This window comes from Lepidochelys kempii, chromosome 4 (genome assembly GCF_965140285.1).
Source record: "Lepidochelys kempii isolate rLepKem1 chromosome 4, rLepKem1.hap1, whole genome shotgun sequence".
NCBI lineage: Eukaryota > Metazoa > Chordata > Testudines > Cheloniidae > Lepidochelys > Lepidochelys kempii.
This window is the reverse complement of record NC_136383.1, coordinates 20819420-20844044: the sequence shown is the minus strand read 5'-3', so window position 1 is coordinate 20844044 and position 24625 is coordinate 20819420. Positions and strand designations below refer to the sequence as shown.

The following is a 24625-nucleotide window of genomic DNA, read 5'->3' as shown; positions in this document are numbered from 1 at the left end:
AGGGATATAGTCATGTACCCTTGTCCATCCTAGTGATCGTGTAAGTGCCAAGAGTATGTCTCATGGTTTTGGGAACCCAGTTCTTCCCTGTGATGATGCCATATTCTCGTTGAACACCATACAGATCATGGAACACCAGCTGCATTGATTGAATTTTCTGTCATGGTAACCAAGAAATTAGCAGATGTAGTGTGTGCGCACCTGCACAGAGCTAGCTGGGAAGGTTGTGGTCGAATACACCTAAAACCAAAGTCAGGGCTTCAGCCAGTAATCTGGGCAACATTTAAACAAAGATATCTGGGGTTTTTTCAATTGTCTTAATTGGAAGAGAGAGTGAAATAAACAGAACTATCTTTTACTGCCGAACAGCACACACAATGAAAAAGGGACGGAATGGTGACTCTGGGTCGGGGATGTCTGGCAAAGGGGACACATTTAGGCCCCCTGGAGACAACTGAGACAATCTTAACATAGGCACCACCCGCATAGCTCATTGTCACAACCTGTCACCAATTCTAGTGGCAAACCATGGCCATCCATTTTCAAGAAAGAGCATTCTTTTTTGGACAAACTGACAGGGCAAACTTCTGCTACTACTGATTATCAAATCACTTTGATTTAGCAAACAAATTAAATTTTCACTATGGGCCATTTCAAGCACAAATCCAGGTTTTCTCACCCCCCCCCCCCAAAACACACACACACAAACTCACTCTCCTGCTGGTAATAGCTTTTCCAAAGTGACCACTCTCCCTACAATGTGCATGATAATCAAGGTGGGCCATTTCCAGCATGAATCCAAGTTTAACCAGAACGTCTGGGGGGGAGGGGTAGGAAAAAACAAGGGGAAATAGGCTACCTTGCATAATGACTTAGCCACTCCTTGTCTCTATTTAAGCCTAAATTAATAGTATCCAATTTGCAAATGAATTCCAATTCAGCAGTTTCTCGCTGGAGTCTGGATTTGAAGTTTTTAAGATAGCGACCTTTATGTCTGTAATTGCGTGACCAGAGAGATTGAAGTGTTCTCCGACTGGTTTATGAATGTTATAATTCTTGACATCTGATTTGTGTCCATTTATTCTTTTACGTAGAGACTGTCCAGTTTGACCAATGTACATGGCAGAGGGGCATTGCTGGCACATGATGGCATATATCACACTGGTGGATGTGCAGGTGAACGAGCCTCTGATAGCGTGGCTGATGTTATTAGGCCCTGTGATGGTGTCCCCTGAATAGATATGTGGGCACAGCTGGCAACGGGCTTTGTTGCAAGGATAGATTCCTGGGTTAGTGGTTCTGTTGTGTGGTATGTTGTTGGTGGTGAGTATTTGCTTCAGGTTGTGGGGCTGTCTGTAGGCAAGGACTGGCCTGTCTCCCAAGATTTGTGAGAGTGTTGGGTCATCCTTCAGGATAGGTTGTAGATCCTTAATAATGCGTTGGAGGGGTTTTAGTTGGGGGCTGAAGGTGACGGCTAGTGGCGTTCTGTTATTTTCTTTGTTAGGCCTGTCCTGTAGTAGGTGACTTCTGGGAACTCTTCTGGCTCTATCAATCTGTTTCTTCACTTCCGCAGGTGGGTATTGTAGTTGTAAGAATGCTTGATAGAGATCTTGTAGGTGTTTGTCTCTGTCTGAAGGGCTGGAGCAAATGTGGTTGTATCGCAGAGCTTGGCTGTAGACGATGGATCGTGTGGTGTGGTCAGGGTGAAAGCTGGAGGCATGAAGGTAGGAATAGCAGTCAGTAGGTTTCCGGTATAGGGTGGTGTTTATGTGACTATTACCAGCAGGAGAGTGATTTTGTGTGTGTGGTTTTTGGAAAAAAAAAAAAAAAAAGGGGGGGGGGGGGGGGAGGTGAGAAAACCTGGATTTGTGCCGGAAATGGCCCACCTTGATTATCATACACATTGTAAAGAGAGTGGTCACTTTGGATGGGCTATTACCAGCAGGAGAGTGAGTTTGTGGGGCGGGGGAGGGGGCGGAGGGTGAGAAAACCTGGATTTGTGCTGGAAATGGCCCAACTTGATTATCATACACATTGTAAGGAGAGTGATCACTTTAGATAAGCTATTACCAGCAGGAGAGTGGGGTGGGAGGAGGTATTGTTCGATGGTCTCTGTGTATATAATCTCTTCTGCAGTTTCCACAGTATGCATCTGATGAAGAGAGCTGTACCTCACGAAAGCTTATGCTCAAATAAATTGGTTAGTCTCTAAGGTGCCACAAGTACTCCTTTTCTTTTTGCGAATACAGACTAACACGGCTGTTACTCTGAAACCTATAGAATATTGTACATTCTTCTACACGTGTTTAAATTAATACAATTGCTTCCCCCTGAAAACTGGCAAAAGGAAGAGCCCCTCGCTCTCCCCTCACCCCGCCTCCCCAATAAGTAATTGAACGCTGAGACTTCTGTTTTTAATGCTAGTTTCTAGTCTGTAACATTGTTTGCTTTCTTGGTTATAAATTACTGAAAACAGTGGCTTGTACATGAAACTGCAAGTGATCCTTGACTACAGCATTGTTAATGCAATACCATAATAGATATGCTGTTGCTAATATTATTTGAATTCTGTTTCCATGGTAACTTGGACCTATAACAGTTTCACTGGTAAACAGGGGTTTAAATCATTCTTTCAGAAAGGGTTTTGCTCAAATGTCAGATTTTTTTTCCCCCAGCACATATTTTCCCTAGCTTCTCTTTTAAATTCTTTTTTCGTATAAGGGAGGACACAAAAATGCTGGTGCAGAAAAAGTTCAGCTGCTAATGCTAACTGTAGGAAGAGGCAGTGAAGTGGGAACTTGAGGAATCAAAGTATCCTATGCACGTTTCCAATGACATCAGTGGCAGCAATATAGAATGCAATACAGCAATGTTTGCCCCCAAAGATTTATTTAAATTAGAAACCTTGTACCAAGTTTGGAAAGCAACAACCCCGTCCCTGAGTTTTTGTAACACATAGTATAGGCTTTGTTACTGTTCCCCATCGCTTGAAATTAACATAGTTTTCACTATCAATTTACTCTTTTCTTTCTATCAAATAGTTATGTACTTAGGATACAACAACAGTGCAGCTGGTAAGGGCGATTCTCAGCCCAGTTAGACGTACACACGCTAGCTCTGCTGCCACAGTGCTATATTTACATGGAGCTCCAGAGCCTTATACCATTCTACTTACCAGGCTATACCCTCTTACTCTGTATTTCTTGAGAAGGTGAAACAGCTGGTTCAATTTGTCTTCAGCTATTTCTGTTGACTTGTACGGCTTTGCAGTTTAAGTGGTACCTGCAATATTTCTTTGAGTGATCCAATTCTTTCCGTCGCCTTAATGGGCAAAAAATATTTTAAAACAAAAATATGTTGTTTCTTTGTCTTTTTCTATTATAGGGGTGTTAAGTGAAAATACACATTCACCTAATAAGCAAATTACATCCCTTGCTGAAGGCTCTGTAGATTGCTACAAAATAACATATACTGTATCTAGTCATTCAGTTAGTCATCTTGTTCACAATTCTAACTGTCAAAAAGATGAATATGCTACCTACGTAAAAGCGGTTACAGGTAGCTATTTATACTAACTGAGAGGTGTACTGTCCTTAGCATGAGATATTTAGATTTAGCTACACTAGAAAGTATTCCTAATCCCTATTTCTCACAATAATGTTTATATATCTGCATCACAGAAAGCAAGGTAAGGTCACCATTTTATTTATTTATTTACCCAAATGAGTCATTAACTCAAAAATTCTTCAAGGTCATGGAAATACTGACAGGTTTTTGTGCAATTCCGAACCAAGAAGGAAGGATTGCCACTGTAATGATTTTTTTTACTTGCCAATAATCCCCAACAGCCTAATTTAGGAGCGTGGAATGCAGCCTTCTGGTACTAATTGGAATAATATTTTAATATAATTGTCTAGAGCTCGCCAATTTTTAGCTGTCATTGAATCAGATACATTACTTATTATTTGCTAACAGTTGTGTGCTCAGTGTATACTGTCTCTAGGCCAAAAAAATTTACAGCATAAATAGACAATCAACAATACACACATGCTGGATAGGTTTCTCATAGTATCTATTGTCATGCACCCATTGCTAAATGAAAATCTTTTGGTTTAAACATATTAGGATTTGCAACTCAGCTTACAGCATGTTGCTATTTCTTCTATGTTCAAATTATGCACTACATTTAGGCCCTGATTTTCAGAGGTGCTGAGAACCCACAGTTCACACATAATAAAAGGCTTTAATCTCACCGTTCAGTTAATCTGAATTGACTATATCCCCAGGGATGAATCCTCAATGGCAAATCAGTTGGGAGATGATCTATTGACAACAGATTTTCAGCATAGTAGCTTAATGCTGAAATTTTCATTTTAAGAAAACAATCATCTGTTCTATAAACTTTCCAGTTGAATACTGGTCTTTTATGTCTAGGAAATCAGCATAAGCGTCCAAAAGTTTTTATCAACAGAATTTTAAGCAAATGTTAGATGACTGTATCACCCCTAGTGTTAGAAAACCAACCCATATCTCTTGTGAAAACACCCCATTGACATTCATTGCTATGGAAACACTCAAGAATGCCATTATCAATTTAAACCATTTATCAGAATAAGGAGGAACTTAAAAAAGGCTGACTCATTCATACCATACCTTCGAGCATAGCTCTGATAGTGAGACTGGTGTAAGTCACTTGCATATTTATTCTCTCTGATGTCCTGCCTTTGGTCCTGATCCAAACCCACTGAAGTAAATGGGAGTTTTTCTGTTGACATCACCTGGCTTTAAGTCATGCCTTTAGCGAGAGTGAGCAGAACCCTTCCTGTGTCCAAGCTAAGGCACCAGGTTCTTTCTTTGATCAATGTTTCTATGAATGTTCTTAAAAAATACCGCAGAAGACTCTCAATCCCAGAGTGCCTCCTTGTGGCAAGAGCTGATGTTGCAGCCCCTCTGCTTCACCCTCCTCCTCCAGCGGTCTGCATTATGACTTCATTCTCTGCCAAGGGGACTATCGCGTAACCATGTCCAAACACAAAGGAACAAAACTTCGTTCACAACCCCTGGACCCAGTCATCTGCAGACTCTTCACCTCTTTCCCAGGCTCTGCAGAGTTCTTCCTCGCTCTATGACAGTGCTGCCAGGGCTTTCTTCCTGGAGGCTCAGCTCTTCCTGAGCCAATGACTCTCAGGACTTCTTTCCTGGACTTTCTTCTCCCAGGCTTCCTTTAGGAGTCTCCTTCTCCTCAGCTGCCTTCTCCCCTCTAGAAAAGTCCCAGGATACAAGCTCATTCCTATAAGCCCCTCAGCCCTGGTCTACACTAGGACTTTAGGTTGAATTTAGCAGCGTTAAATAGATGTAAACCTGCACCCGTCCACACAATGAAGCCCTTTATTTCGACTTAAAGGGCTCTTAAAATCGATTTCCTTACTCCACCCCTGACAAGTGGATTAGCGCTTAAATCGACATTGCCGGCTCGAATTTGGGGTACTGTGGACACAATTTGATGGTATTGGCCTCCGGGAGCTATCTCAGAGTGCTCCATTGTGACCGCTCTGGACAGCACTCTCAACTCAGATGCACTGGCCAGGTAGACAGGAAAAGAACCGCGAACTTTTGAATCTCATTTCCTGTTTGGCCAGCGTGGCAAGCTGCAGGTGACCATGCAGAGCTCATCAGCACAGGTGACCATGATGGAGTCCCAGAATCGCAAAAGAGCTCCAGCATGGACCAAACGGGAGGTACGGGATCTGATCGCTGTTTGGAGAGAGGAATCCGTGCTATCAGAACTCCGTTCCAGTTTTCGAAATGCCAAAACCTTTGTCAAAATCTCCCAGGGCATGAAGGACAGAGGCCATAACAGGGACCCGAAGCAGTGCCGCATGAAGCTGAAGGAGCTGAGGCAAGCCTACCAGAAAACCAGAGAGGCGAACGGCCGCTCCGGGTCAGAGCCCCAAACATGCCGCTTCTATGATGAGCTGCATGCCATTTTAGGGGGTTCAGCCACCACTACCCCAGACGTGTTGTTTGACTCCTTCAATGGAGATGGAGGCAATACGGAAGCAGGTTTTGGGGATGAAGAAGATGATGATGATGATGATGAGGTTGTAGATAGCTCACAGCAAGCAAGAGGAGAAACCAGTTTTCCTGACAGTCAGGAACTGTTTCTCACCCTGAACCTGGAGCCAGTACCCCCCGAACCCACCCAAGGCTGCCTCCTGGACCCAGCAGGCGGAGAAGGGACCTCTGGTGAGTGTACCTTTTAAAATACTATACATGGTTTAAAAGCAAGCATGTGAAAGGATTACTTTGCCCTGGCATTTGCGGTTCTCCTAGATGTACTCCTAAAGCCTTTGCAAAAGGTTTCTGGGGAGGGCAGCCTTATTGCGTCCTTCATGGTAGGACACTTTACCACTCCAGGCCAGTAACACATACTCGGGAATCATTGTAGAACAAAGCATTGCAGTGTATGTTTGCTGGCATTCAAACAACATTCGTTCTTTATCTCTCTGTGTTATCCTCAGGAGAGTGAGATATAATTCATGGTCACCTGGTTGAAATAGAGTGCTTTTCTTCAGGGGACACTCAGAGGAGCCTACTGGGATGTTTGCCTGTGGCTAAAAAGAAATGTTCCCCGCTGTTCGTCACAGGGAGGGGGGAAGGTTGAGGGGGTAGCCACGCGGAGGGGGGAGGCAAAATGCGACCTTGTAACGAAAGCACATGTGCTATGTATGTAATGTTAACAGCAAGGATTACCCTGAAAGAGTGTAGCCACTGTGTTATAAAATGTGTCTTTTTAAATACCGCTGTCCCTTTTTTTTTCTCCACCAGCTGCATGTGTTTCAATGATCACAGGATCTTCTCCTTCCCAGAAGCAAGTGAAGCTTAGAAAGAAAAAAAAACGCACTCACGATGAAATGTTCTCCGAGCTCATGCTGTCCTCCCACACTGACAGAGCACAGACGAATGCGTGGAGGCAAATATTGTCAGAGTGCAGGAAAGCACAAAATGACCGGGAGGAGAGGTGGCGGGCTGAAGAGAGTAAGTGGCGAGCTGAAGACAGGGCTGAAGCTCAAATGTGGCGGCAGCGTAATGAGAGGAGGCAGGATTCAATGCTGAGGCTGCTGGCGGACCAAACCAGTATGCTCCAGTGTATGGTTGAGCTGCAGCAAAGGCAGCTGGAGCACAGACTGCCACTGCTGCCCCTCTGTAACCAACCGCCCTCCTCCCCAAGTTCCATAGCCTCCACACCCAGACGTCCAAGAACGCTGTGGGGGGGCCTCCGGCCAACCAGCCACCCCACCACAGAGGATTGCCCAAAAAAAAGAAGGCTGTCATTCAATAAATTTTAAAGTTGTAAACTTTGAAAGTGCTGTGCTTAAAGTGCTGTGTGGCATTTTCCTTCCCTCCTCCACCACCCCTCCTGGGCTACCTTGGTAGTCATCCCCCTATTTGTGTGATGAATGAATGAATAAAGAATGCATGAATGTGAAGCAACAATGACTTTATTGCCTCTGCAAGCGGTGATTGAAGGGAGGAGGGGAGGGTGGTTAGCTTACAGGGAAATAGAGTGAACCAAGGGGCGGGGGGTTTCATCAAGGAGAAACAAACAGAACTTTCACATCGTAGCCTGGCCAGTCATGAAACTGGTTTTCAAAGCTTCTCTGATACGTACCGCGCCCTCCTGTGCTCTTCTAACCGCCCTGGTGTCTGGTTGTCCGTAACCAGCAGCCAGGCGATTTGCCTCAACCTCCCACCCCGCCATAAACGTCTCCCCCTTACTCTCACAGATATTGTGGAGCACACAGCAAGCAGTAATAACAGTGGGAATATTGGTTTCGCTGAGGTCTAAGCAAGTCAGTAAACTGCGCCAGCGCGCCTTTAAACGTCCAAATGCACATTCTACCACCATTCTGCACTTGCTCAGCCTGTAGTTGAACAGCTCCTGACTACTGTCCAGGCTGCCTGTGTACGGCTTCATGAGCCATGGCATTAAGGGGTAGGCTGCGTCCCCAAGGATACATATAGGCATTTCAACATCCCCAACAGTTATTTTCTGATTTGGGAATAAAGTCCCTTCCTGCAGCTTTTGAAACAGACCAGAGTTCCTGAAGATGCGAGTGTCATGTACCTTTCCCGGCCATCCCATGTTGATGTTGGTGAAACGTCCCTTGTGATCCACCAGAGCTTGCAGCACTATCGAAAAGTACCCTTTGCGGTTTATGTACTCGGCGGCTTGGTGCTCCAGTGCCAAGATAGGGATATGGGTTCCGTCTATGGCCCCACCACAGATAGGGAATCCCATTGCAGCAAAGCGATCCACTCTGACCTGCACATTTCCCAGGGTCACTACCCTTGATATCAGCAGATCTTTGATTGCGTGGGCTACTTGCATCACAGCAACCCCCACAGTAGATTTGCCCACTCCAAATTGATTCCCAACTGACCGGTAGCTGTCTGGTGTTGCAAGCTTCCACAGGGCTATCGCCACTCGCTTCTCAACTGTGAGGGCTGCTCTCATCCTGGTATTCATGCGCTTCAGGGCAGGGGAAAGCAAGTCACAAAGTTCCATGAAAGTGCCCTTACGCATGCGAAAGTTTCGCAGCCACTGGGAATCGTCCCAGACTTGTTTCCCGAGCCCAGAATCGGCGTTCCACAGCATGAACCTGCCCCATTAGCACCATGATGCATGCATTGGCAGGGCCTATGCTTTCAGAGAAATCTGTGTCCATGTCCTGATCACTCACGTGACCGCGCTGACGTCGCCTCCTCGCCCAGTATCGCTTTGCCAGGTTCCAGTGCTGCATATACTGCTGGATAATGCGTGTGGTGTTTAACGTGCTCCTAATTGCCAAAGTGAGCTGAGCGGCCTCCATGCTTGCCTTGGTATGGCGTCCGCACAGAAAAAAGGCGCGGAACGATTGTCTGCCGTTGCTCTGACGGAGGGAGGGGCGACTGACGACACGGCTTACAGGGTTGGCTTCAGGGAGCTAAAATCAACAAAGGGGGTGTCTTTACATCAAGGAGTATTTCAGGCAGGACTTCACGGAGGGTTCCAATAAGAAATGGTGCACCTAAGTTACTGTTCTTATTGGAACAAGGAGGTTAGCCTGGCCTCTGATTGATACATGGCTAGATTTACCTCGCTGCACCTTCTCTGTGAGTGACTGCAGTGTGACCTAGAAGAATGAGTCCCCTAGACGAGGGAGGGGGGGAAGCAAATGAATACAGAACAAATCTGGTCTATTTCTTGTTTTGATCCACTCCATCTATCTTTTACATCTTTGGCTGGCAGCAGACGGTGCAGAAGGACTGCATGCCATCCACATCTCATGGCTGTCTGGCAGAAGATGGTACAGTATGACTGCTAGCCATCCTCATCTCTTGCCTGCCTGGCAGAAGATGGTACAGTATGACTGCTAGCAATCCGTATCGCCTGCCTGCTCACCATAAGATGGTTCAATAGGACTGACTGCAGGACTAAAGAGAATGACCTGGTCAAGTCACTCTAAATTAAGTCCCTGCGCCCATGTCTGTCCAGGCGCTCCCAGCCGACGTGACCAGGAGCACCTCGGACATGACGATGGCGGCTACCAGTCGTACTGTACCGTCTGCTGCCACAAGGCAAGGGGTTGCTGCTACTGTGTAGCAAAGCCGTACCGCGTCTGCCAGCACCCAGGAGTCATAGGGTGACGGTTACCTGAGCGGGCTCCATGCTTGCCGTGGTATGGTGTCTGCACAGGTAACTCAGGAAAAAAGGCGCAAAACGATTGTCTGCCCTTGCTTTCACGGAGGGAGGGAGGGAACGGGGGCCTGACGATATGTACCCAGAACCACCCGCGACAATGTTTTAGCCCCATCAGGCATTGGGATCTCAACCCAGAATTCCAATGGGCAGCGGAGACTGCGGGAACTGTGGGATAGCTATCTACAGTGCAACGCTCCGGAAGTCGACTCTAGCCTCGGTACTGTGGAAGCGCTCCGCCGAGTTAATGCATTTAATGCACTTAGAGCATTTTCTGTGGGGACACACACAGTCAAATATATAAAACCGATTTCTAAAAAACCGACTTCTATAAATTCGACCTTATTCCATAGTGTAGACATACCCTCAGTGTCTCTTTGCTCAGCGAGTGTAAACTCCCAACTACCTTTCTCCTGTGTATCTGCCCCCAATTGCTCTGCAGTCCTTCTGGTACACTAACCACCCCACCTGAGTGCTTAATTACCTCTCTCTAGCTCCCCCTTAACCTTATCCCCGTCAGGGTGGAGTATACACCCCATCACAATACATTTGTAAGAATGTTTTCTTTTTAAGGCTCTCTCCTCTAAGAAGTCACGGGAGATGGGCATAGGTCCTGGAAGCACACATTCTGAAGTCTAACTTTGTATCTGTGAATGAAGATTATACTTTCAATGTGCTGAGTTGAAGACACCCGCAGAAAGTCCATGCCCAGCTCCTGCAGAGTCCTAATTCTGAATTTACAGAGCCTATACATGTAAATTAAAATGGTGAAAATCACTCTCTATTTTGTTTCTGGTGATTATGGACTCAATGTAAATAGGTTTCAGAGTAGTAGCCGTGTTAGTCTGTAGTCTCAAAAAGAAAACGAGTATTAGTGGCACCTTAGAGACTAACCAATTTATTTGAGTATTAGCTTTCATGAGCTACAGCATCCGATGAAGTGAGCTGTAGCTCACGAAAGCTTTTGCTCAAATAAATTGGTTAGTCTCTAAGGTGCCACTAGTACTCCTTTTCTTTTTTCAATGTAAATACTGCACTATGATGAAGGCAGAAGACTAAACAAATGAAATGAGTCATCAGTGTTGATATTCCCAGTTTTACAATGAAAATGTGCACACTTTCCCAGTTAATGATAACTCATTGCCTTCTATACCAGATGACAGGATACCCTTTGCATAAAAAATGCTTCATCCCTTCTGTATTCTCTACCCATTTTGGAAATATTAATTGTTTCCGCATGCTCCTGTGTGGTGAATCAATATCCCCCTTTTTTTAAAAAAGATGTGGAGTCTCAGAAACACACGTGAACTGACATATGCCATAGAGTAAGGCACTAGCTGCCAGGTTTGGAATACAGGTGTACCAAGCTCTTGCTCCATCCTTAAGCAAGCAGACCATGCTGACAATTATTTTATCGTGTCTTTATTTACGTAGACTCTCACAAAACCTCAACTGAAAATAGTTATTTATATATTTACATTATATTGTAATGCAGCTTCTTAAATGCCTTTGCTGCTGTACTCACAGCAAAGCCAATACACTACAGTGGAGAAACCAGTGCCTTTGCCAGAGCACAGCAACTGTCTTAGCAGTCTCTAACGGTATAACTATGTGCAGCCTGCGGATGAAGAGACAGAATATTTTTTTCTTGAATATTGCACTCTATAGGCCCCTACAACTCAGTTGGGTGAGAACCTCAGACAGAAGGAGAACTATCTCCAAATTATTACACTCAGAGGTTCATTATGTTCAAGGTTATGTGTAAATGGGATAATTACATAGCTGTGATTCCTGCAACTCATTATATCTAAGGGCAGGTCCACACTTAAAACACTGCATCGGCGTAACTGCACCGATGCAGCTGCACCACTGTAGCGCTTAAGTCAGGGGTCTCAAACATGCAGCCCACGGGGTTATCTCCTGCGGACCGCCAAGCTCCCCACGTCCCCCTCACCACCACCCCTGCTCCCCCTTCCCCCAGTGCGCCATGTCCCTGCTCCTCTGCCTACCTCCAGGTGCTTCCCGCCACCAAACAGCTGTTTGGCAGTGCTTTAGTGCTTTCCAGGAGGGAGGGGGGAGGAGCGGGGAGCTGCGTGCTTAGGGGAGGAGGCGGAGAAGAGGCGGGGATTTGGGGAAGGGGTTGGAATGGGGCAGGGAGGGGGGAGAGTTGGGGTGGAGACTTTGGGGAAGGGGTTGGAATGGGGGGTGAGGAAGGGGCGGCACCTCATAGAAGGGGTGGAGCGGGGGGGCTTTTGTACCTTTATATGAAAAGGTATCAGTGATGCGGCCCTCAGGCCAATGTACTAGTCCTCATGTGGCCCTCATGGTGATTCGAGTTTGAGATCCCTGGCTTAAGCGAAGACACTCCTTTGCCGATGGGAGAGCTTCTCTCGTCAGCGTAGTTAATCCCGCTCCCCAAGAGGTGGTAGCTGTGTCAACGGGAGAAGCTCTCCAGCTGACACAGTGCTGTCTAGATGGGGGCCGGGGTGAGGTAGGTATCACTATGTCGCTCAGAGGTGTGGATTTTTCACACCCCTGAGCGACCTAGTTATACCGCTATAGATCTGTAGTACAGACCTGGCCTAGGAATGAAGCCACACACCCTGAATAAATTTATTTTGGTACAAAATGCAGCAGCCCATCTGCTGACAAACACAGATCACCATAACACATTTCTGTTTTTTGATCCCTGCACCGGTTCCCCATTAAATACTAAATGCATTTTAAAAAGGGCTGCGGCCTGATATTCAAAGACCTAGGGAATGGCCCTAGCTGAGTGATCACTAGCCTTGTGGCAATGACCTCCTCTGATAGCTATGCTACACTGAAAAAATATAGCTGTTGACAAACGAATGGAAACTTGGGAGTGCCATCAGGAGAATTTTCAAAGGAGTTGGGCCTGGATTGTGAAATTCACTCTGGCAAGAGTTAAGTATTGCCACAAAACTCACCACTCACAGAGCTCAATACCTATTATTCTCTCAGTAAGTTCTTCACACACACTGACAAAAATCACACTCACTACACCCACACATAGACAAGCCCCTGTAAACTAATCAAGCTATTTTCCCTCCAGGTTGAGTAGATAGTAGTACATGAGAAAGAGATGTTCCCCCACCCCCCAATTTTAAAATATTTGAAAGGCACTCCACTACTTTTGTGATGGGATCCAGATGTCCTGAGTTCCAATTCCATGTTTTAACCACAAGATCATTCTTCCTGTTAGCTTCGCTAGACTGCTTTGGAAGACCAGTCTGAGAGCACTTTGAATAACAAGGGTTTCAGATCAGACATGGAAAATATAACATGGTAATCATATCAAAGGAAAATATCTTTCTTCATTGGATTCTTAATACTTTCAAACTTCTCAGTGCTCAATAACAATACAAATAACACATGAAAAAACTTATACAGATACAATGAAAAAATGCAAACTTTTAACACGTTAGGTATTTTTTTTACTTCTCAGGATACAAACAACATCTTGTGGAAGTAGCTAGCACTACAAAATTTCAGTGTGCAGTATAGCACAAAAACTTAAAATTTTCAGCTTTGAGTTGCAGCAGAGGTGAAATACTTTTAAACTATGTAAAATGTATACTTTATTTACCAATTTTGACCCCAACATTGAAAGTTACACATGCATAAAAATGTACACATGCAGTGTGTTTCCAGCTACTGTCAATGCATTTGTAGTAGTAGCTGTCTCATGCACGATTTTGCATGCATTGTTTTCAAAATCTGGGATATGGCATGCAAGATCTTTGTGCTATTCACACAACATGCTAAATACAAACAAACACACTCCACACAAATTTACTGAGCATAAAACATGTTCTGTAAATTTGGCCAGTATCTGTATTTTGCATTTCTAGATTGTTAAGCAAATAGCATCCCTGCCTTTGGCTCATAACACTATGGGTTTAAGTCCCGTGCCAGGCCCTGGGCTACTCCCCAGTTCTGACACCGTAATGCAGCTCTCGGTTTGGGAGGAGTGGTTGCACTGCCAGAGGTGTCATCCTTCAGAAACAACATTTAATAGATGGGCTGTGGCAGCAGTCCAAGAAATGCTGAAGATCCCTTGCCTTTTTGAAAACTGAAGAGGATAACACTGCAGTGTCCAACCAACGTTCTCTCCATTTAAAACAGGTTCTAAGCAGAGCTTTGTAAAAGGTTTGCAGTGGAACTCTAACCAACATTTTAATTTGTCTGGTTGCATGGCGTGTTGCAAGTTATGAACACAGAATATATTCATTAAAAAGTTTCAGTGAAACTTGTCAGCCTTTTGCATGAACCGATGCTCCCATGAATCAGATTAAATTTGTAGTTTTATTTGATTGTGCTAATTAAACAAAGGTGAAACTTGGCAACTCCGACTATGCCTTGTTTGGAATTGTTGAGTTTGCTCAGATTAAATGCTTGATTTTCTCTTCTCGTTTTCTAACTGGGAGGCAGTGTGGTCTCGTGGATCTGGCACCAGACTAGAAGTGGGTTTCTAATGCATTTTCTAGCAGTGACCTATTGGGTGGCCTTAGGGAAATCACTTCACCCCTCTTTGATTGTTTCCTCTCCCACCCTGTGTCTGTCTTATCTCTTTAGACCAGAGGTGAGCAAACTATGGCCCGCGGGACCGTCCTACCCAGCCACTGAGCTCCTGGCCCGGGAGGCTAGCCCCCAACCCCTTCCCTGTTGTTTCCCCTCCCCTGCAGCCATACCGCCACATGGGCAGTGCTCTGGGCGGAGGAGCTGTGCACTCCTGCAGGGCAGCGAGGCAGCGTGTCTAGCTCCAGCCGAGCGGCGCAGCGGCCAGACAGGCTGCTCTGAGTGGCATGGTAAGAGGGCCGGAAGGTTGGATTAGGGGCAGGGGGTCACGGGGGAGGCAGTCAGGGGACAGGGAGCAGGGGGTGGTTGGATGGTCAGAGGTTCGGGGGGGGGGGTAGGTCAGGGGATGGGGAACAGGGAGCAATTGGATAGGGCAGAGGTTCTGGGGGGCAGGGGACAGGGAACAGGGGGGCTTAGATAGGGGATGGGGTCCCAGGGGGCAGTTACGGGTGGGGGTCCTGGGAGGAGGCGGTCAGGGGACAAGGAGCAGCGGGGAGGGTGGATGGGGGGGGTTCTGATGTGGGCAGTTAGGGGGCAGGAAGTGTGAGGAGACGGATAGGGGGTGGGGGCCAGGCTGTTTGGGGAGGCACAGCCTTCCCTACCCGGCCCTCCATACAGTTTCGCACCCTGATGCAAAAATTTTGCCACCCCTGCTTTAGACTAGGTTCTTCGGGGCATGGACAGTCTTCTGTCTGCAGAGGGTTTAGCAAACCGGGAACCCGATCTTGTGTGGCGCATTAAGGCATTACTGTCGTACCAACAACAAGTTAATGTAATCTGAAATCCAAGAAAATGTTCACAGGATCCCCTCATGAGGGAGGCTGCTTGGTCTCCCACAACTGCAGTTATAAATTAGGGTTACCATATTTGAACATTCAAAAAAGAGGACACTTCATGGGGGGGCGGGTATTTGCTCGCGCCCCCCCCCCAACTGCACTCCTTCCCCACCCTACTCCAACCCCTTCCCCAAAGTCCCAGCCCCAACTCCGCCCCCTCCCTGCCCCATTGGACCCCGCCCGCTGCTGGCTCCCTCGTCACTCACCTCTTCACTGCCCCCCACCCGCCTCTTCACCCTCCCCGCCCACCCGCCAGCCAGCCACTGGCTCCCTCGCTGCTCGCCTCTGCACACACCCCCTGCTCGCCTACTCACCCTTCATGCCGCAGGTCCCTCTGGCTCCTAGGATCGGGGCAGCCGAGGGGTCTCCACGTGCTGCATCCGCCACAAGCGTGAGTTCCGTGCTCCCATTGGCCGGGAAAAGCGCCAATGGGAGCTGCGGAGTGCGGAGTCTTGCAGGCGCCAGCAGCGCGCAGAGAACCCTCCCCCCAACCCGACCCTAAGAGCCAGAGGGACCTGCCAGGGGATGAGTGCTTACCGGGGCGGCTCCCAGGAAGCATCTGGCAGGTCCCTCTGGCTCCTCCTAGTGACGGGTTGAGTCGACGGGGGTGCGGAGGGCTCTCTTCCCGCTGCCGGCGCCTGCAAGCTCCGCCCCCGCAGCTCTGATTGGGCGGGAGCCGGTGCAGCACACGGAGACCCCTTCCGCCTCTGTGCCTACGGGCCGCCCACACTGCAGGCTCCTGCCAGCGGGCGAGCGCTGGGAGCTGCCACAGGAAGTGCCGCCAGCCCCGGGACTTTGGTGCACACGGTGAGGTGAGCGGTCCCCGATATCGGGACAAAGCGTGTCCCAACTGATGTGGCAAAATCCCAGACGTTTTAGATATTTAAAAATTCCTCCCGGATGGCGATTTAAAAACTAAAAAGCTGGACATGTCCAGGAAAATACGGATGTATGGTAACCCTATTATAAATGGTTTCTGAGTACTAAACGACTCCTTCATTTGCCTACAAAGTCACTGCGCTATAAGCATTTAACTGATTCTTTTATGAAGCCCTTTGAGATAATGTACATTTGAAAGGAAAACAAACCATACTCCATGTTCTGAAGCAACAAAATAAGTTTTTTCATGTGTTATTTCGATTGTTATTGAGCACTGAGAAGTTGAAAGTATTAAAAATCCAACTAAGAAAGATATTTTCCTTTGTTACAATTACCATGTTATATTTTTAATGAAAATGTCCTTGGATAATACACTTTAATGTACACATTAGATAAAGGATGTGATTTGAGAATGAGCTCAACTCTAAAAAACATGGCAGTAATAAATATGTTTTGTAAAGGATTATCTTCCACAAAAGGAATTATTTTTTGAATTTACATTTTATGCTTTTTGGAAAATACAGGCTTCATGCACTTTTGGAGTTCACCTTGAAACAGGGACAACTGTTGCTCCCAATGCATAAACTAATTCAGTACCCAAGAATCAGGAAACATCTTTTCTTCCTTCTAGTTGCTTACAGAAAGACAGGAAAAATATATGGGGACTGGCTGGTCAGTCATATCACTTAGACACCATTTCTCCGCATCAGTGGCAGAAACACTTAGCTTACCAGTTGTTCAGTGGCTTTGGGGCTCAATTCTTCTGTGCCACACAATGCGCAACTCCACTCCAAATTTTAAGCTTGATGCCAAACCCTTTAGAGGTTTAACGTAAGGATTTGACTTGTCAAGATAATTTACCTGTCAGGGTTCTTTACTGCTGAGTGATCTCACGTTTCCAATCCCTGGAACAAGATACTGTCACTTTCATAACATTTCAGGTTTACTGCTTCCTGGCTGTGACAGTAGTATCAGCAGTAATAAAAGCTAAAAGCCTTCCTTGTCATGGACCTCAAGTGCTGGGAAACTCTAATCTCCTAATTTCTCTTCCCCTGGTCTGTGCCACAAAACACTTTTGCTATGTCTTCTTCCACTACATACTCCTGAAGCATTATCACTTTCTTATTAGTAGAAAATAAGGAGCTCATAATTTATGCTTTAATTGAAAGGCTTACTTATAGTATTATGTAGGAAATCGAGCTATCCTCTTCTCTCAGAAATATGGACACATTTTACATTAACATTTATTGTGTTATAAAGAGTCCTACTGCCACCAAGTGGCTAAGAGAAAAACAAACTCCTGGTGAAATACACAGTCTGAATTTCAAGAAAGTCTTCAGACATTTCCAGATGGACTTATTTTGAACTTCAATTGTATTCTGTTTGTATTAGAAAAGTGTCACCAAAAATTCATTTAAAATCACAAGTAAAGGACACTCATCACAGATCTGTGTAAAGACAAAAAGAAAACTGCTATCTTAGTATAACTGCCTTCAATTTTAGCCTCAGGGTTCTGCATCATAAATTCATTTTGTAATGCAAAGCTGTAAGAATTTAAATATTAATGCTTATCCGCAAATAAAACAACAAATCATTACTGCCGTTATCAGTGGCAGGTGTGATAACTATTTGGGCAGGTTTTTAAATTAATTCCAATTCCACAGATGGGGGTTCCAAATGCAAGTAAATTAACTTCTCAATTATATCTCACATTCTGCCACAAACACTTAGGATACCATTTCCATCTAATACTCTTACATGGGAGGCTAAACTTTGTACTGACTTTCATCTAGCCAATTAGGGATCCTGTATGTATAAACTTAAGGGGCTTATATTGCAGACCGCACTTCATATCTGTTGAATAATAGTGGGATTTTCATAAGCACCTATGAGAGTTAAGAGCACAAATCAAGTGAAAAATCACTGGGAAGTTGAGGTGGAAATTTCAGAAGTGCCTAGTGATTTAGGAGTATGTTGAGTTTCAATTGATTTGTATTCTAAAGTTACTTTTGCTTTTCAAAACCCCACCCTAAAGGATAAAACAAACAATATGGTTCACCGTTCCTTTAAAAAAAAAAATCTTTTTTCCATTCTTGGCTCCATGCTTTCTTCTATGCTGGCCCTTACACTAAGGCCATGTCCACACTAGCACTTATCTTGGCAAAAATTTTGTCGCTGAGGGTGTAAAAACACACCCAAGTGACATAAATTCTGCCAGCATAAGCACTTGTTTGCCCAGCACTGTCGGCAGGAGATACTCTCCCTCTGACATAGGAGCCACTGCTCACTGAGCTGGTTTTATGATGTCGACGGGAGAACTACACGAGCACTCTGAGAGCAGCACAGTCCTATCGGTACAGCTGGGCCACTGTAAGCTTGTAAGTGTAGATACAGCCTAAGAATGTCCTAGCCATCAGAGTGCGACTAGCCCCTATTATTTTGAAGCCACTCCCAAGGAAACACTTCTGCAAGATCTGTAAGTGTTAAAACATCCCCAGCCCTCTTAGATGTTTTGGAAACCTGGAGATTATAGTTAAAAGAACCCTGCACCCATATGCATCTGCACCATGTGGTTTCCCCATGCTTTAGTGTTTAATTGTGGCTAATGATTGCCTTTCTGGATATAAGAACTGAACTGATCTCACCACTAGTACTCAACAGCATTAACAAAAGCAGATTACTTACGTTATGTCTACATTACAAGCGCTACAGCTGCAGTTCTGCACCTATGTCACTGTAGTGTAGTAAAACCATTCCCTCGAGAGAGTGGTTAGATTAAAGGAAGAATTCTTCTGTCAACATACTGGTGTCTATTCCAAAGCTTAGGGGTGTGTATTTTTCATACCCCTGAGCAATAGAGCTCAGTCAACTTAAATTTTAGGTGCAGACCAGGCCTCAGTCCTTATTCAGGCAAGCCACCATTTTCAGAACTAAATGTAGAATACTTTACTTCATCCTAGTTTTATCTCAGTAATTTCTACACACAAACGAAATGTAAACCAGCAAAAAAAAAACAACCAATAAAATAACCACACTTGTTGTTCTATAGGCTGGGGGTGGGGGAAAGAGATTTTTAATTTTAATTTTTATTTTTTGATACTTGGGAGGCACTTTGATTCTACAGTGAACTGTTCTGATCTTCTGAACAGACTAGGCACTGAGAAAAGACCTCCGGATTTGACCCAGTAATAATTAACACTACTTGCAACAAAAAGTAAATACCTTTGCGATACCTCATAAAACAGAGTTCATATCAAAAGGACAAAATTATTTTATTCAGTCAATGATTTTTTTTAAATAATAGAATTCTTTTCTAGGGTCGTGAAAAATAATATCTTCTCTCCATTAAACTCTATATTTCACAGGTTAAGGAAGTTTCAACTTACAGCTTGGTAAGAGAAAAGATTTGAGCCTTATCTACACAAAGGAAATTCTTGGCATAGCTATTCCAGAAATGAAGTAATTATTCCGAAATAAAGTCACTTATTTCAGAAGTGTCCACGATGGGAGTTATTCCAGAACAGCTATGCCTGTTCGTTTCTCCATGGAGACAACCCCTTAACCTTTTCTGATCTGTTGATATACCAGCATGAGCTGATTTTGTATGCTGAAAGATAAGTGAGTATTTATTGTTGCTAAAATATAATTAACAATTATATATTTGTACATGCACGCGCACACACAAAACAAAAAAGCAAAGTCATTTAAGACAGGTTTTTTTTAAAAAAAAAGTTTCATGTAGATTAAATCTATTAATAATAATAACTTATGAGCATGAGAATGCTGTGGATGGAATCCTAGCAATTAATGTGAGGCCCACAATTATTATAGGTATTTGTATTGCAAAGGTGCCCAAAAGGTGCTGGGTACTGTACAGACATATTGGAAGACAATGAATTGGAACCATAATGGTTCTAATATGTGTGCAAGTCGTTCGGTAGAGGAATAACATTGGGGAACAAGCAGCTGGGAAAATATTGAAGGGATGCCACAAACTGTCAATCAGCTGTCCCAAAGAGATGCAAATAGAGTCAGAAGCACTCCATAGACACAATTATCGACATATTCATATCCGTTATTTCTGCCCAAAATATATGAAAGATTGGGGTTGGGGATTCGATGAGAGCAAACTTTGGTCATCATATGATAGAAGCTTCTCTCTACAGCCTTAAAACTCAAGGGATTGCTAACTTTGTAGCTATGTCTACTTGGACTGCATTACCCATTGGTGAGGGCATTGTGCACAGTTTCAGTGAAATTGCTTCTGATGTCACTAAAAGTGGCAAAGACTAGACTAGAGAATGGCACTCTTACATTTGCTGGGTCCATATTTAAAGGGCTTTCTGACTTAATAATTTCACTGATTAAAAAGATTAGAGATAAAAGTAATTGGTATAAAAAGTTTAAGGCCCTAAGGATCAGCTAAATGACTGATTATGATCTGCATTTTCACCTTCCTCTGCAGCATGGGGCTCGGGTCACTTGCAGGTTTAAACTAACATAAATGGTGGATTCTCTGTAACAAAGTCTTTAAATCTTGATTTGAGGACTTGAGTAACTCAGCCAGAGGTTCTGGGTCTACTACAGGAATGGGTGGGTGAGCTTCAGTGGCCTGCAATGTGCAGGAGGTCAGACTAGATGATCACGATGGTCCCTTCTGGCCTTAAAGTCTATGAGTCCAAAAGCGCCTAACTGAGGGTTCTGCCACCTGGCTCCTAATTCCTCTAGACACTGACTTATATAATTTTACTTTCTCTCTGAGCAAAATCATTTGAATGAAACTAGATTCATAGAGTCATCGAATAACAGGGTTGGAAGGGACCTCAGAAGGTCATGTAGTCCAACCCCCTGCTCAAAGCAGGACCAATCCCAAACTAAATCATCCCAGCCAGTGCCTTGTCAAGCCGGACCTTGAAAACCTCTAAGGAAGGAGATGCCTGCACCTCCTTAGGCAACCCATTCCAGCGCTTCTCCCAGTGAAAAAGTTTTTCCTAACATCCAACCTAAACCTCCCCCACTACTCCTTGTTCTGTCACCTGGTACCACTGAGAACAGTCTAGATCCATCCTCTTTGGAACCCCCTTTCAGGTAGTTGAAAGCAGCTATCAAATCCCCCCTCATTCTTCTCTTCTGCAGACTAAACAATCCCAGTTTCCTCAGCCTCTCCTTATAAGTCATGTGCTCCAGCCCCCTATTCATTTTTGTTGCCCTCCGCTGGACTCTTTCCAACTTTTCCACAGATTGTTTCATATCACTTATGAGTCTTACTTTAGATATAGAATACACTACAGGAGACTGTAATACTTTTCTCATTTCACAATTAAAAATAAATCATTTTGGTTTAAATGATCTTTTCTGAAAAAATGTTGGTGAACATTTTTAGTTAAATTTGCAGTAGCCAAACATACCATGTAAATTATTCAGTGAAATATTATATAACAAAAAACCTTCCATTTTCTTTCTTCCCTTTTACCTCTACTGGATATGAAGTCCCGTTTTCCCCAAACTCTATCACCTCTGTACACTGGCACATGCGAGCACAAAGCAACCATAATATACCTTTCTGAAGAGTAGCACATTCAATGTTAAAACTTATTTTTTCTTTTATTTGTTCTACCTAGAATGTATTTTATAGATGGCACAGGCCACACACTAGCTAGCTACATCCCCTCGCTTCAAAGGTCAAATCACAACCCAATTAAGTGAAGCTTACACAGAACAGTATAAAATTTCACATTATAAATAGACTTGGAACAATTAGATTTTTATCAGTACATGTCAGTAAACATTGATTTCATCGTACCCACACAAACAGATGAAAAATACTTCAGTCAATAATCATCAAAACTACAGAGAGGCAAAGTAAGAAAGCTTGCAAACTTCTTAAGAGTCTGTTTTAATGATATTTACAATGTATATTTTGACATGTGATGTTGACAATTTGTGTTTTAACAGTTACAAAGCTTTAACTTTTTCAATCTCAACATCTCCTGTCACCCCTCTGCTCCCGCCCGATAATTTTGTGTAACTATGTAAATTCAAATCGATAAAATAAAAACCACTTCCTACACATAGATATTATCCATCAATGTTTAAAAAAATAAATACTGAATTCTGCCAAACCTAATTATAATCACATCATACTAATTTGATAATGGTGGAGTTCATTATAATGGAGCCATCAACTTCAGCATTCTGTTTAATTTCAATTGCACGACAGGTATGATTTGAACATATGGAATCATCTTGAATCATCTTCTGTCCTGCATATAGTTAAACTGACTGGATCCCTGCCTAATCTCAGTGCTGAGAATCAGCCTCCTATGCTGAACGATGGGACTACTCACAGAGTAGTGAGAATTGTACTTCTCTAGCCTTTCATCTCAAGATTTCAAAGTAATCTGCAAAAGCAATTCAGTCTTAGCCCCATTTTACAGGTGAGGCCTTTTCAAGTCACACAGTCAGTTAGTGGCACAATGGGGTATAAAACTCAGATCTCCTCATTCTGCCTCTCATTCATAAAGTTAATTCAAAGCATTTTCTCCTTCTCAAAGTTTGGTTTGAATGAAAGAAGTGATTGATATTTATTACTGGAGTCTTCCGACATTAGGCTCAGAACAACAGTACATTCCATACTGAAGACACCACAAGAGTCACACAAAGAAGCTCTATTTTAATTAATGGTCATCATAAAGATACAACTCAAAGATAGGAACCACCTCATTGCCCAGCAGATGTTTTGGGGCTGGGGGAACAAATGATCCACATACGATATTATATCGGTGCATCATTAAAGTTCTGATTTGAAATTAATCGCATTCCCACAACGTGGCACTTTGACTAATAAGAGAAAGTATTTGCCAGAGGCAGCAATTGTTTCCTATTAGTAATGCCTTCGCTCATCCCAATTACTCTCATGAGTGCCACAACAGTATTTAATCAAGCGTAGAAAGATACAGGGAATATAAAGTGAAGTAGCAAATGTGCACAAAAAAAGATTCTTAACTGAGCTATCTTCCATCTTAAAGCAGTTGAGATCTTTCTTCAAACTGGGAGTTAATGCATTCAGTGAATAATAATACATTCTTTCAACTAACTAAACTGAAAACTGCTTGATAAATTCACTGCGGCAGGACTTTCATTTCTATACAATCAGAGCGTTACCTCACACAGCAGTATTTTTATGGGTGCTTCAGGTTAAAACAATACATTGCAAGATTCTGCTACAGGACTTTTGGGAAAGAAATTATATGAAGCATGTTTCTGATGAGCGACCCAGTAAGCCTTTTTTCTTTTTGAGCATTCAAAAGAATGCTCAATAAACTAAGCATAAAATCATTTTTTCCATCTTACTCTTTTCAGCTAACTAGTCTTATATATAGGAAGAAAAAAAAGATTTTGCAAATGAATATCCAGGGTGAACAATTACCTGCTTATAAATGTACATGCATTATTGTAGATTTATCTACACATGTAGCATGTGGTGATTGTGATTTCCATACAATAAACTGCATTTATCAGTCACTTCTGACTATCTCACCTGCACTCTGCCCGCTAATCCATCTCTGCAAGCACAAGTTCTAATATTCCTAAACTTTCAGTCTCTAATGAAATCTGGCCTGCTGGAAAAACATTTTTTTTCCTAACATGGAATTTCTCTTCTAGGTGCAGGATGAACACTAATCAGTTCTACATCAGTGACAGGTTCACGGTCCTGTTATCTTACAAGACATGCACATTTTATACAACTGAAAAAAACCAGAAAATCTCCCCCATTCTATCCAGTGATGGCTTTTGTTTCTAACCCAAAGAGATTGTGAGATATTAGACTAGGGGTGGGCAAACTTTTTGGCCCGAGGGCCACATCTGGGTATGGAAATTGTATGGTGGGCCATGAATGCTCACAAAATTGGAGGTTGGGGTGCAGGAAGAGGTGAGGGCTCCAGTTGGGGGGGGAGGTGGCGGGCTCTGGGGTGGGGCCAGAAATGAGGAGTTCAGGGTGCAGGAGGGGGCTCCACGGTGGGGCAGCGGGTTGGGGTATGTGGGGAGGGTGCGGGATCTGGGATGGGGCTGGGGATGAGGGGCTGGGGGTGCAAGAGAGTACTCTGTGCTGGGACCGAGGCGTTCAGAGAGTGGGAGCGGGATCAGAGCTGGGGGTTGGGGCATGGGAGGGGGTCAGGGGTGCAGGCGCCAGGCGGCGCTTACTTCAAACAGCTCTCAGAAGCAGTAGCATGTCCCCCCTCTGGCTCCTATGCAGAGACACAGCTAGGCAGCTCTGCATGGTGCCCCATCCACAGGCACTGCCCCTGCAGCTCCCATTGACCACGGTTCCCAACCAATAGGAGCTGCAGGGGCGGCGGCTACGTGCAGAGCCCCCTGGCTGCCCCTACACATAAAAGCCAGAGCAGGGACATGTCTCTGCTTCCGGGAGCCTGCGGAGCCATTGGCACATGTGGAGTGGGGCAAGCTCCAGATCTCGCTCCCCAACGGGAGCTTGAGGGTCAGATTAAAACGTCTGTAGGGCCAAATGTGGCCCCCGGGCCATAGTCTGCCCACCCCCTACCAG

General features: G+C 44.4%; 1 protein-coding gene across 5 annotated transcripts in view; it reads right to left on the bottom strand.

Moving 5' to 3' along the window:
• The window catches only part of CCSER1 (coiled-coil serine rich protein 1), a 1061474-nt gene that overhangs the window by 878388 nt on the left and 158461 nt on the right, over positions 1 to 24625 (bottom strand). The gene's annotated exons all lie outside the window — the stretch shown is intronic.